We start from the raw sequence: 12,124 nt of genomic DNA, 5'->3' as shown, positions 1-12,124 counted from the left end.
TTAAAGATTTTATTTACTTATTCTAGAGAGAGAAAGAGATAGGAGAGAGGAAGAGGAGCAGAAGAAGACAAGCGGACTCCATGCTGAGCACAGAGCCCAACAGCAGCGCCAGATCTCACCACCCTGAGATCATGACCTGAGCCGAAATCAAGAGTCAGACAATTAACTGACTAAGCCACAAGGCGCCCCTTTGAGCTAAAGGTGGTTTTCTTCCCAAACGCAGTCATTATGTAGATTGGCCTCTCTGATCAGAACCCCTCTACATGAAGCCGTAGTTCTGGGGTGCAATCCTGCCGTTTCCGCACACAAGATGTGTGACCTCATTACATTTCTTGGGGAAGCATATTTATTGAGCACCTACCCTGTGTCAAACACTGTGCCACGAGGATAATTTAGTGAACAAATTGTCATTTCCATTTTACTGGGGATGGAGATGGACAATAAACAAAATAAATACATTATAAAGTAAGGGTGAAAATCAGAAGTGCTAAACAGGAAAAATGAAGGCGTGGAAGGAGTGCAGGGACAGGAGGGACATGGCAGGAGGCAGGAAAGAATTTTCCGTTTAAACAGGATGGGTAGGCAAGGCGATATTTGAATGAAGACTTTCAGAAACAATTCCTTTGACAGGAGCTTCCTGCTGAAAAGGCAGCAGATTCACCTCCCTTGTGGGAATCTTCCGTACCCTTCCCACCGTGGCACTGTTTGCTGGATGGTATTGATCTGGCCTCCCACTCCTGTGAAAGCACAGTGCCCAAAGCAGGGTAAGGCTCTGTCTGCAGGTTATTCTCAAGTTCTGAAATACAGAGAGAAAAGAGTGAAACCAGAGAGTCATTTTTTGGTGCACTGACAGAAAACACCCTGATGTTCATTACTTAGAACTCTCCTCAGGGATTAAGCATGATTAAATAGCCCCGGTTTACTAAAAATGACCAGGTTTCACCACCAGATACACACGCCACACACTTGGCATCCCATTTTTGTGGTGTTTCACAAGCATCTTTAGCAAAGCTAACAATGGAGGCCCAGATTTCTTTCTCCCTAGAGACGCTACACATTTCTCCAACTTGCTGTGTTCACATTGATTTCAAAAGGAGCTTTGCACTCACAAGAAAAACACAGAGGGCTTAGCGTGTGACCCATGGTTTTTACAGCCACACTATTAAAAAAAGGGAAGAAACTCAAAGCATTTTCACATTTCCACATTGACAGGAATTGGCTGTTTTGACAAGGGAAAGTCATGGCATAGGATTTTTTAGATAAATTAACAGAATGAAAGTGCTAAATTAAAATTGCAACATTGATTTCCTTTTTAGCTCAGCTGTGCATTATATAAAAGGGTCAGAGGAAGGATTTATTATGGGCGATGAGTCTCTGTCGTTCACTAAGAGAGACCAGTGTATAAAATAAAGTTGTCCATTTCAGACACCCTTTGTCTCCAAGGAAAGCTGTCTAGGAGGCCCACGGGTGGCAGAGGCACTGAAAGGAAATGGAAATTGATAATCGGTCCTGTTAGGCTGATTCTCTGCATGTTCAATTCATATCCTTTTGAAAAGAAGAGATTAAGATGAAACCTCATTGAGGAATACACATTTCGAAGAAAATAGAAACAAAGGTTCTGCAAGGCTATTTCAGTTGGTGTCAAATGTGAGAACAAGGCGACACAAACTTATATGAAGAAAGGGCATTAACAAAATCCCCAGACAAAGGAGAAGCTAATAGCAAATATATGCAGCCGCCTTTGTGGATGCTCACAGGAGAAGTGGTACAACTTGATTTACAAAGGACCTGGATAATTATTTGTTACTTGGAGCCAACCCTGCTTCTCCCTCTGCAGAGGGCAGGCACTGACCATCTGCGTGTCTTAGTTTTGCTTTTGTGCGGCTGAGAATTAGCCACATTTTTGTGTCTGGTAAGCTTTGCATGAAGAGACGTTTGAAGCACTGGCTTTGTTTTGTTTTAAATCTTTAAACTGTTCCCTCGGCTTCAGTCAGAGGATTATTGCACATCTAACCACAAATAAATTGAAATATCAGCTCCAGAGAGCGCATGTTGCTCCCTGACGGAATAATGGACGGCAGGTGGTAGAGGGTTTTGTTTTCAGAAAAGCACAGGAGGCTAGAAGTGACAAGAGGGATTCTGAGAGAGGGCTGAAACTGTCAGGATGGAGTCGTGGGGGTCAGTAGTTCCTGAGCTGACCTTTTTAAACAAACCCTGAGACGACCTTTTACTGCGTCCTCACAGCGGTGGAGCATTCATGCCAGAAAGGTTGCCCCTCCCTCTAGATATTGAGAGTTTGAACAAAAAGCATATTTTCTTTGATAGGGCCCGTGTCCAACGCTTCACTCACAGGGTAGCCTGACACTCCCTCTCCTGTCAGCCCGTGACACGCGATCCTAACTGCTCACCTGCTCCAGCACACGCACGAGCATTCGAACTCTCCCTTAACACCTTTCTGCCGCCTTTGATATCATCTTCCTGTCAGATCAGGGAAGTCGAGGGACTCGGCAGCCGCGCAGGACACCCCGTGGGCTGATTTCCATGTCATTGCCCTGAATGGTGTTCTGGCGCAGAGGTGTGACACGGAACTCTTACTTGACTTTTGGGGACTCGGACGCTGAAGGACTGAGGTGTGTTGTCGGTGGCACAAAATGCACTACTTAGTGTTTGTGAGCCAGAGTTATAGAGGGCACGGGCAAGGCTTTCTTCTCAAATACTGTTCTCTCTGGCATCTCTTATGTCACCTGAAATAGCCAAAAATAATGCACCTAGTGTGCTTCCTACTGAAGGCTCTTTGTTCAAAACTGCCCGTATCTGAAGGCGACAACCAGTTGTCTCCAAGGCCTGTGAAAAACAATGAGGGGTTTTTTTTGCCTTCATCACTAAAAAATATTCTGTTACTCATCCTCCTGTTGAAAATGTTTTATATGATGATAGAGTCTGTCTTCTGTTCTGAGATGTCCGTTATGGGAGCTGTGCTCCTTGCTCAGGTGAACATGCAGATCTGGGGGTCATCCTCGGGTCTGGGATCCCAAAGCCGTGCACCTCAATTTAGAAACTCCTTTTCCATTTGCACCTAGCCCAGTCATTTTCTCACTAAATTTTCATCTTCAAGTGACCTGGTCTAAACCACTGAAATGTAAATCATTAAAAACAAACAAACAAACATGCTTTTTAAAAGTTTTGAAACAAATTTAAGTAACTATAGAACTTAAAATTTGATTTTTTTTCAGTTTGGCTCTACGTATTTCTCTCATCTTTTGAGTAAATAACAAAAGGGATATTTAGTGAAATATTCCCTTGGAAAAGACCCAATTTTTTAATCTGGCAGGAAAAAAAAAATGATGTAAATAAAGACCTAGAACCTTCATCTCCTGATCTTCTGTTTCCAGACTTGGTACCCTTTTCTTTTCTTTACTCTTTCCTTTTCTTTTCTTTCTTTTCTGGGACTCTTTTCAATGGACATCACTATTTCCTGGTACTCAAGCAAACAGAGAAATTCAATAATATAGCTCATTATTGCTGGACCTAATTTTTAATGTATTCCCCCCATCTCTGCCCCTTTACAGAAGCCAAGAAATGCAGATTGTATTGTATAATCATCTATCATTTCCTACACATGTATATTTAAGAGGTCTATACGCTAGGAAGCCAAAGTCTCTGGCTTGAAAAAAAAAAAATGTTAAAAAGAAAAAGAAATGGAAAAATCACCCAGGCAGAAGGTTAAGGGCAGGGGGGAATAGAAGGGAAAAGAAAGAAGGCGTTTTCACAATAGAACCTGAAGATTATAAAGAAAGCTCAGGATGCCGAGAGAAAGGAAGGTCAGCCTGGACTGGGAGGAGATGCAGCAGATCCCCCAGCAGCATCTCCTTTTCCTGGTTGTCAGCAAGATCTGTTTAGGAATAACCACAAAGATAATAGAAAAGGAAGAATAAAACTTTAAAAAGTGAAATTTGAAAAGACCAATGAATGGATAAAACTATCATTGGAGCTCAAAAAAGGAGCAGTAAGAATATATTCTGTAGAAGAACGAAAAAAGAACTGTAACCTCAGGTACAATCAGGGGTGCCTGGGTGGCTCAGTCACTTAGTCTGCCTTCCGCTCAAGGTCATGATCTGAGTGTCCTGGGATCCAGCTCTGGGTTGATCTCCCTCCCCCTCTGCCTCTCCCCACCACTTGTGGTCTCTCTCTCGTTCAAATCAATCAATCAGTCTTTAGGTGGGAAAAATACTATATAACCAATAATCATCCATAGAATTAGAAAGCAAATTTTTAAGTTTACCATTCAGAAGATCTTAGGAGCAAGTAGTTCTGCCACTGAATGGCTGATAGTTTTGTCAGAGTTTCTATGCTATTTAAATAATTCCAGCTTTTAAAAAGATAAAGAACACATGCCCTCCACATCAAAAACTAATGATGTACTGTATGGTGACTAACATAACGTAATAAATAAATAGATAAGAAGATATAGAAAATTCCCTAATAAACTTATGAGCCTTAATCAACTTTACTACCCAAAACCAGGTAATACTAGAGTAAAAAAATAGAGATCATTTTCTACTTACGAATAAAGATGCAAAATTGTAAACCAAGCAATATTAAAAATTAAATCTTTGATGTTATAATGAAACTAAAAGCTCCACTCTGTAGGTTCAGATAATGGATTAAGTCTGTCTTCTGATCTTCTCTTTATTAACTTGATAGAATGTGGATAAACCCCAGGATGTAGTAGGTTGAATCAGCATATGAGAAAGATGATAACAGTGCTTGACCTAGCTTCCTCTAGGTGTCCTCTGCAATTATACAGCAATAATAAAGCTTTCACCTATGATTCTGAAGTAATCTTTTAGGGAAGATTGTTCAGGAAAATAGGCTTTGTTCATCCATACATTCATATACACAGTACTTGAAAGCATCAAATAAATGAGTAACTCTTGACGATGATTAGGCATTCAATCAATAAAGGTTTTATTTGGGAAACCTGTAGTGTTAGCACATTCAACCTGTCATTATGCTTTTTATCTTGGGGGGACTTGAGGTTCTTATTCAAGCGTCTGCTAGGGTAGATATTAGAAGACACTAACCAAAATCAGTAGTTCATCTTCACTACAAAACATTGCAGGAAAGAGACTGTATACTGAAATGAAATCTATAATAAAAGCTACCCATTTCTCTCATTTTACACTGACTAGATAGATAGATAAGATATAGATATCTTAAAATCCTAAAATGGTGTCTTGGTAAGACATACCATAGCCACCCTTTAGAAGGTATCCCAGATGCGCTGAGTTTGAGTCTCCTCCCTGAATAGTGAGTCAGTGAGAGAGATCAATGCCTAAAAACTTGTTGGTGCTCAGTAAAGATTGTTTTAACTTAATTGAATCACTCAGACAGAAGATTATCCAGGCTTCCAAATCACTTTATTTCTCCTCTCCATATACAAACATATGTACAACTTAAGCCACTGATTTAAAAATCATTAGATAGTGCTGTCTACTCTATTAGCTTAAATGAATGTACCTTATCATTCTCTATCTCCTTCTTCCTCTGCCCCTCCCCCTCCCTCTCAAATACATACATACATACATACATACATACATACATAATTTTTAAGCCTCAAGACCCCCAGTAATGTAGAGTACAGAATTCGATAACCACCCTAAAGACATGCTGACAGAAGTAATGCTTTACCTAAAGAGAGGCTTCCAGAACTGTCTGTTAGAGCCTAAGCATCCACAGACAACACGATACCAGTTCTCATTCACACAGTTTTACTCTTCAGGCAGTCCTTTATCATTGGTCAGCTTCAACCAGTACCCACTCTGTAGGAAAGCACACAGGGCACGAGATTTGCCAGTGCTTTAAGTTGCTTACTGTTTTCTCTTCTTTAATGAAATGTTGTACCGAACCAGGCTTTACCCATGACAGGCCAGCAACATGAAATTCTATCATGCTGCTTTCCAGGCTTCTTCTGACTCAGCATCTTCTCTCTGGCTTCATCATACACAGAAAGGTTCCATGGAGAAAGGCTAGTTGCATAGGGGTCTTATATTTTAGATTGGTCAAACAAAGAAGTGGTGCCTACCACTCTCCTTTGAAAAAGCTGAACATCTTTTTCATATGGTCCTGCAGCCTCTGGGTTCAGGGGGCCTGTGTATCAATCTTGCAGGAGACTGACCTTGCATACATTCACACCTGCCAGATATGATTATGGTTCCGCTTCCAGTTTGCAGATGTTCTCTTTACATCCAGCTGGTGTGAGGTGGGATCAACTAGCAGGTGAAAGATGGGCATATCAAGCACCCAGCATGGACATTCACCATCTGGGTAGTTATCGGGGATGTAAACTTAAATACGTCATCTTGATGAAGTCCATGCTGTCTGAATAGGACTCCAAACCACATTAATGCAGAGCAATAAAGTGACTCCGTATAGAGACCGGGTAACTTCTGCTTCACAAGCAAGGTAAATTCTGTCAAGAAAAGTGTATTCCAGGGAGAAGGTTCATACGAAGCATGTGTGCCACGTGCTGACTGTATTGCTGGAGCAGGAGATCTCAGCTTAGTTATGAGCAGTGCATTTGGGGGACTAGAAGGCAGCTGAGTCTTTGGGGGAGCACATGGAGGACGAATTATCATATCACCTGTGAATGTCTTTTCTTCACCATCAGATCATTTGCATACAGAGCTAGACATGCTCCAGAATGGGTTCATAATGTGGACTCCAAAGACATTTAGTGATCTGTGTCATTAAACTCTTCTGTCTTCTGAATACAACTCCCCAGCCCTGGTTTTCTCCCTGCTAAACAGGGGCTGATGAGTCTGGCCTTGAAAGACTGTCGGGAGGAGGAGGTTGGATAATGCAAATCACTCACATCGGTGCCCATTTTTAAATGCTTGTAAAGTAGATATTACCTTTATGGGTCTTAAAAGCTTATAAAATCACAGCTTTCATTCTCTCTCACCAACTGTTGTTTACAGATCTTCTAACTCCCTTACTGACAACTTATTTTTCCAACGTCAGCTTATTTGCCGCTACCATCTCTAATCTATATATAGTCTTTGTTTCATATTTTTACAATCTGGTTTCATTATTCTAGTGAAGTTTCTCCCATACTCACTGACTTCTGCTTAAAAGGACTGGCCTACAAAAGATCTCACCAGCCCATCAAAAATGTTCTTATTTAATCCACAAATGGACCAGTCGGAACTCGGTGTGAGGGTAACACTTAGGACTATAGCCCTTCTCAGCTCTGTTCATTCTGTCTGGAAGTGCAGATGATACTTGCCACCAAATATCTTTCTAGAGATGCAGTATTTTTAGGCTCAGGCATATTCAGAAATCTACAGTTGTTTGGGTAGATCAGCTTTGGAGGGGCAAAGTTTTATTCTGTGTATTTGCATATGAATATTTTCATGTATATATCTATCTAAATGTATATCTTCTTTGAGAAATATAAATGAGAAATAACTCACTCTTATAAAAACTAGCATTAGAGTTTTAATTCTTGGAAAGTTCACATTACAGTTTAATTATTTGAGGTACATTAATTTACCACCACTCCATATAGGATGGAAATTTAGTCATATCTTCAGAAATAAAAATCTGTAATGTAAACATATAGAATGGTAAAGTGACTGAACATTTCTGATTTAATATATACTGAACCATATTTTAGAATTAGACAGAAGTTCTGCTTAAAGTATTTCTGTCTGTGTAGCCATTACATGTGTACTCTCCCACAGCTTAGATTCATTTGGTAGCTACCGTTCTAAATTATAATTGGAAGATCCTATTAAAAAACAACAATAAGGGTGCCTGGGGGGCTCAGTCAGTTAAGCATCCGACTCATTCTGTTCCGGTGGTGGTCTCACGGTCTTGAGTTCTGCTTGAGAGTCCCTCTGCCCTACCCTTGCCCATGAGCGTATGTGCTCTCTCTCTCTCTCTCTCTCTCTTTCTCTTTAAAATATATAAAAATTTTAAAAGATATTATAAAATAACAACAGGATAATGATTTGGGCCATAATAGTAATTATGATTTTATTCCCATGAGATTTTTATAATATTTCCCATTAGTGTGCCTTTAAGACAATATTTATTTTAGGGATGCCTGGGTAGCTTAGGCGGTTAAGTATCTGACTCTTGATTTTGGCTCAGTTTGTGATCCCATGGATCCTGGGATGGAACCTCATGTCAGGTTCCATACTCAGTGGAGAGTCTGCTTGAAAGGTTCTCTCCCCTTGCCTGCCCCCCGACCATTTTTCTCCCTCTCTCTCTCTCAACTAAATAAATAAATAAATATTTTTCCAAAGAAAATCTGTTTTAATAACAGTTTTCTGATTATACAATAAATGTGCTTACTGAAGAAAATTAGCAAAATACAAAAGTGTAAAAAACATCATCTCTAGAGACACGTGGGTGGTTCAGTTGTTAAGCATCTGCCCTCGGCTCAGGCCATGATACTGGGGTCCTGGGATGGAACCCCAGGTCAGGCTTCCTACTAAGCTGGGAGTTGGCTTCTCCCTCTCCCTCTGCACCCCACCTCCCCACTTGTTCTTTCTCTTTCTCTCAAATAAATAAAATCTTTAAAAAAAAGATCATCTCTAATCTCACTATGAACCGATCCCAATTGTGTATGCACGATTATATATGTATATGTATACATATACGCATATATATACACATACATACATATACATATATATGTATATGTATACATAAAAAACAATAATTCATAATACTGCGTATACTGCTCTAATTACTTCTCTGTCCAAAAAATATATATGTAAGAGTTTTATATATTTCTTATAAAACCCTGAAATATGATTTTCTTTTTAGTGGCCATGTAGGATTTTGAGAAATTAATGTCAATTTATCCAATCTGCTATTTTGAAATTTTTAAATAATAAAATCAAAATCCATTTTGATGAAAAACCAGAGAACTTAACTGCAGCCAGTTCTGGTCCTCAAGAATTTTTCTCTCAAACAGGAAATGCCAGACTATATGAAAGAAGTCTGAGCAGGGGAGGACCCCAAATCCAGTACACTGCCTTAATTCTGTGTGTTGACACAAAACATTGATGAAGGCAAGTAGGGAGTGAGGCTCCCCAGATTATCATATGTGTAATAGAATTCAGACCATTGTATAACCAGTAATGGCTTCTTTAGCCATAACTCAAAGACATCCTCTTTATTCTAGGGTCTTTTTTTCAATAATGAATAAATTGCATTTAAATTATAAACTTAGAAAGGAGAAGTAAAAGGATTACTGAGTGAGAGAGATGAAGAAAATCAGTAAATCCTATGTGATCAGAAGGATAAGTTTCCCAGTTCATCCGACATAAGAGATGGATTAATTATAATGTCTCTGAAGTGGGGGACAATTTTGGCAGTAATTTATATTTAAGTAATCTATTAGTGCCATCCTATACATAATCCCATCATTGGATGACTAACAAGAATATATGGTATTTGCTTATGATTTTATAGTTTCTAATAAAATATGACATTACCTCTTTGAATCATTCTTATTTAGGGAAAACATACTTTCCTAGGACTTGGCTGATGTAACCCACAGCAACCATTAAATGGCATAATGATTCTGTATCTTTTGACGTTGTCTGTACATCTTTCTCTCTGTGGTTCATTCTGTCCTAGAAAAAGTATCCCTAAGGAGCAGTGCTTGGATTAACCCCTGGACAGTGATCAACAGAAATTTTTCCTAGAAATAACTAAGTCTGTCAACTGCTCAGGTATTTAGTTCATGGAGAGACCATCATACAGGAATCCAAGAGGTAAATTGTGCTCTTAAAAAATATACAAAATAAAATAGTCAAACATTATGGTTTTCTTTGAAGGAAAAGTGTTATTTGTGATATTTTCTCCTAGAAATCACCTTTGAAGACATAAATACAAAGACATATTTTATATAATCTTCAGTTTAAAAAAATTGGCATTATCTATTATAGAGAACATATGGGAAGAATGGAATTCAAAAAACAACAGACATCTATCTCAGAAGCATTTAAATCTAGACTCAATCCAAATCAGAAATATCTAGTAACTACCCCTCCCTGCCTTTTTCCTTCAAATATTCACATTGTTTACTGGGATAAAGCTGGAAGTAGAACATTGTTTATTCCTGCTTTTGTCTGACAATAATTTTGTTGTTGTTGTTTTATACTTCTAAAATTTGGACTTTTATTTACAAATAGGATTTTAGGAATGTTGATGTAATTTTCACATAACATTGCTCTCAGAATAATGAGATAGCACATTATAGCTACTGACAGTGATGAGAAAGAAACTTAAAAATGAACCAGTCAGTATTTGAGGAACATAATGCATTTCATCCATTCTAAGACATGAACTTTTTTCGGAGTGTCTTACAATTAACTTCTCTTTAAACTAACAGACTGAATGTTTAGAAGTTTTAGTAATATTTTGAAAAATTTATTTTGCTTATGATTTTCTGATTACTATATGAATAAAAGCAATGTATGATAACATCTTAAATGTGATGAAATACAATATTGTGTTTTCAATTTGTAGTAGATAAAGATAAAATTATTCACTGTTTGGGGAGTACTTGTAACTGACATTCTAATTCATCAACATAGACTTTCTCCCAAACTCCACTAGATAGAGAAAAACAAATTGTCTTGGAAAGTTATTTCACAAAAAAAATTCAAAATTTCATCCTCATTCTGTTCAGAAAGTCACTTTCTGAAATCTAACTAATGGGGCATTGGGCCAGAGTGGATTAATGAATTCCATAGATAATCCCTCAAAACTCAATTTATTCATTGAATTCAGTTCTTTCTCTACTAAATGTATTCCCAAAGCTTGATCGGTAACCAGATTAATTAATTTGTTACATATCCTTACTCTTCCTTTCTGATAGTCAACAATGAATAAAATCCAAAGTCAGAGAGAAGAAGCAGCACAAAGATAATCCCTAATCTGAATAACCACTTCTGGACAGCAGAGAGCCTACTAGGCTTTAAGTCTTTCTATAGAATTCAAAATATTGGACCCAAGGATAGATGCCTTACATGTATTTATATGTGTGTGTGTGTGTGTGTGTGTGTGTGTGTGTACACAGAGTAAGCACGCATATATTTAATTACATAGTCATGTGTATTTAAAAGGCTTTGGCCATAATGTTCTAAAACCACTATCAAGAAGGCAAGAATGCACATGTTAACATTTCTTTCTGGGTTAATAGAGATGAGGGGAAAAGTTATTGGGGTTTGCAAATTTATTTTAAATAAATTCTTTTAAAATACCCACTGACCTACATTTATTGAAAGAAAAACAGTCAACTACAATTGTAATTGTTATCCTGTCAAGTATTTATTAATAGACAGGCGGCTGTCATCTTTGTTAAAATGCTCTAAGTTGACAGAATTTCATTTACATAAATGGGTGGAAAATCCGTTTCTTACTTGTCCAACAAACTGGAGACAAAGTGCCTGCCAATGTTTTAATTTCTTTTTCATGTTCTGGTTAGAGAGTGAGAAGAATGCTTTCACTCCACAGTGTCATGAATATGATAATCTATGGAAATCACGGAAAGCAGGTACTTAAGTTAAGCATATACTGTACTATGGGAATCCCTGATGAATTCGAGTCTATTCTGTTTAGAGAAGATGTTGTTGCCTGTGAAGTGACAGACTGCCAGATGTTCCTGAAGTAGCACGGTAATGGGCTCAGATCGTAGCATCTTTCCCCAGCCCCCACAGATGACAGCATTTACTTTAGGCTACGGAATGGTCTTGCTTTCATTCTTTAAGAACTCATGTTTATATTTACTTTGCAACTATCAAATCTTCATTTTCTTAATTTTACTTATTTCAACATGTGGAGCATAAAATTATATAACTATGTGAGTAATCCTTACTTTATAGAGTGTATGCAGTCTAAATGTGATATAAGCAATTCTCCATCGTGTAAAACATGCTTAAGCCATTGATTTACCTTATAAAAGCTGGAAAAGGGGATTTACACGAGGGAGAGGGAATGTTTACTTTAGCATATTAAGCACATAGAAAAATGTGCTAAAGCAAAGTTAATACTAGAAAGAAAACTAGAATGTGTTGCGAGGATTTCTATAATAATATGA

At 38.1% G+C, this 12,124-nt stretch overlaps 1 protein-coding gene and 1 pseudogene across 4 annotated transcripts in view; one reads left to right on the top strand and one right to left on the bottom strand.

The window, feature by feature from the left end:
* LOC132001550 (AKT-interacting protein-like) overlaps window positions 1–6,713 on the bottom strand; it is a 48,618-nt pseudogene extending 41,905 nt beyond the window's left edge.
* DPYD (dihydropyrimidine dehydrogenase) overlaps window positions 1–12,124 on the top strand; it is an 833,094-nt gene that overhangs the window by 780,247 nt on the left and 40,723 nt on the right. The gene's annotated exons all lie outside the window — the stretch shown is intronic.

The sequence above is a fragment of the Mustela nigripes genome, chromosome 14 (assembly GCF_022355385.1).
Source record: "Mustela nigripes isolate SB6536 chromosome 14, MUSNIG.SB6536, whole genome shotgun sequence".
Classification (NCBI taxonomy): Eukaryota; Metazoa; Chordata; class Mammalia; order Carnivora; family Mustelidae; genus Mustela; species Mustela nigripes.
This window is presented reverse-complemented; position numbering and strand designations above follow the sequence as displayed.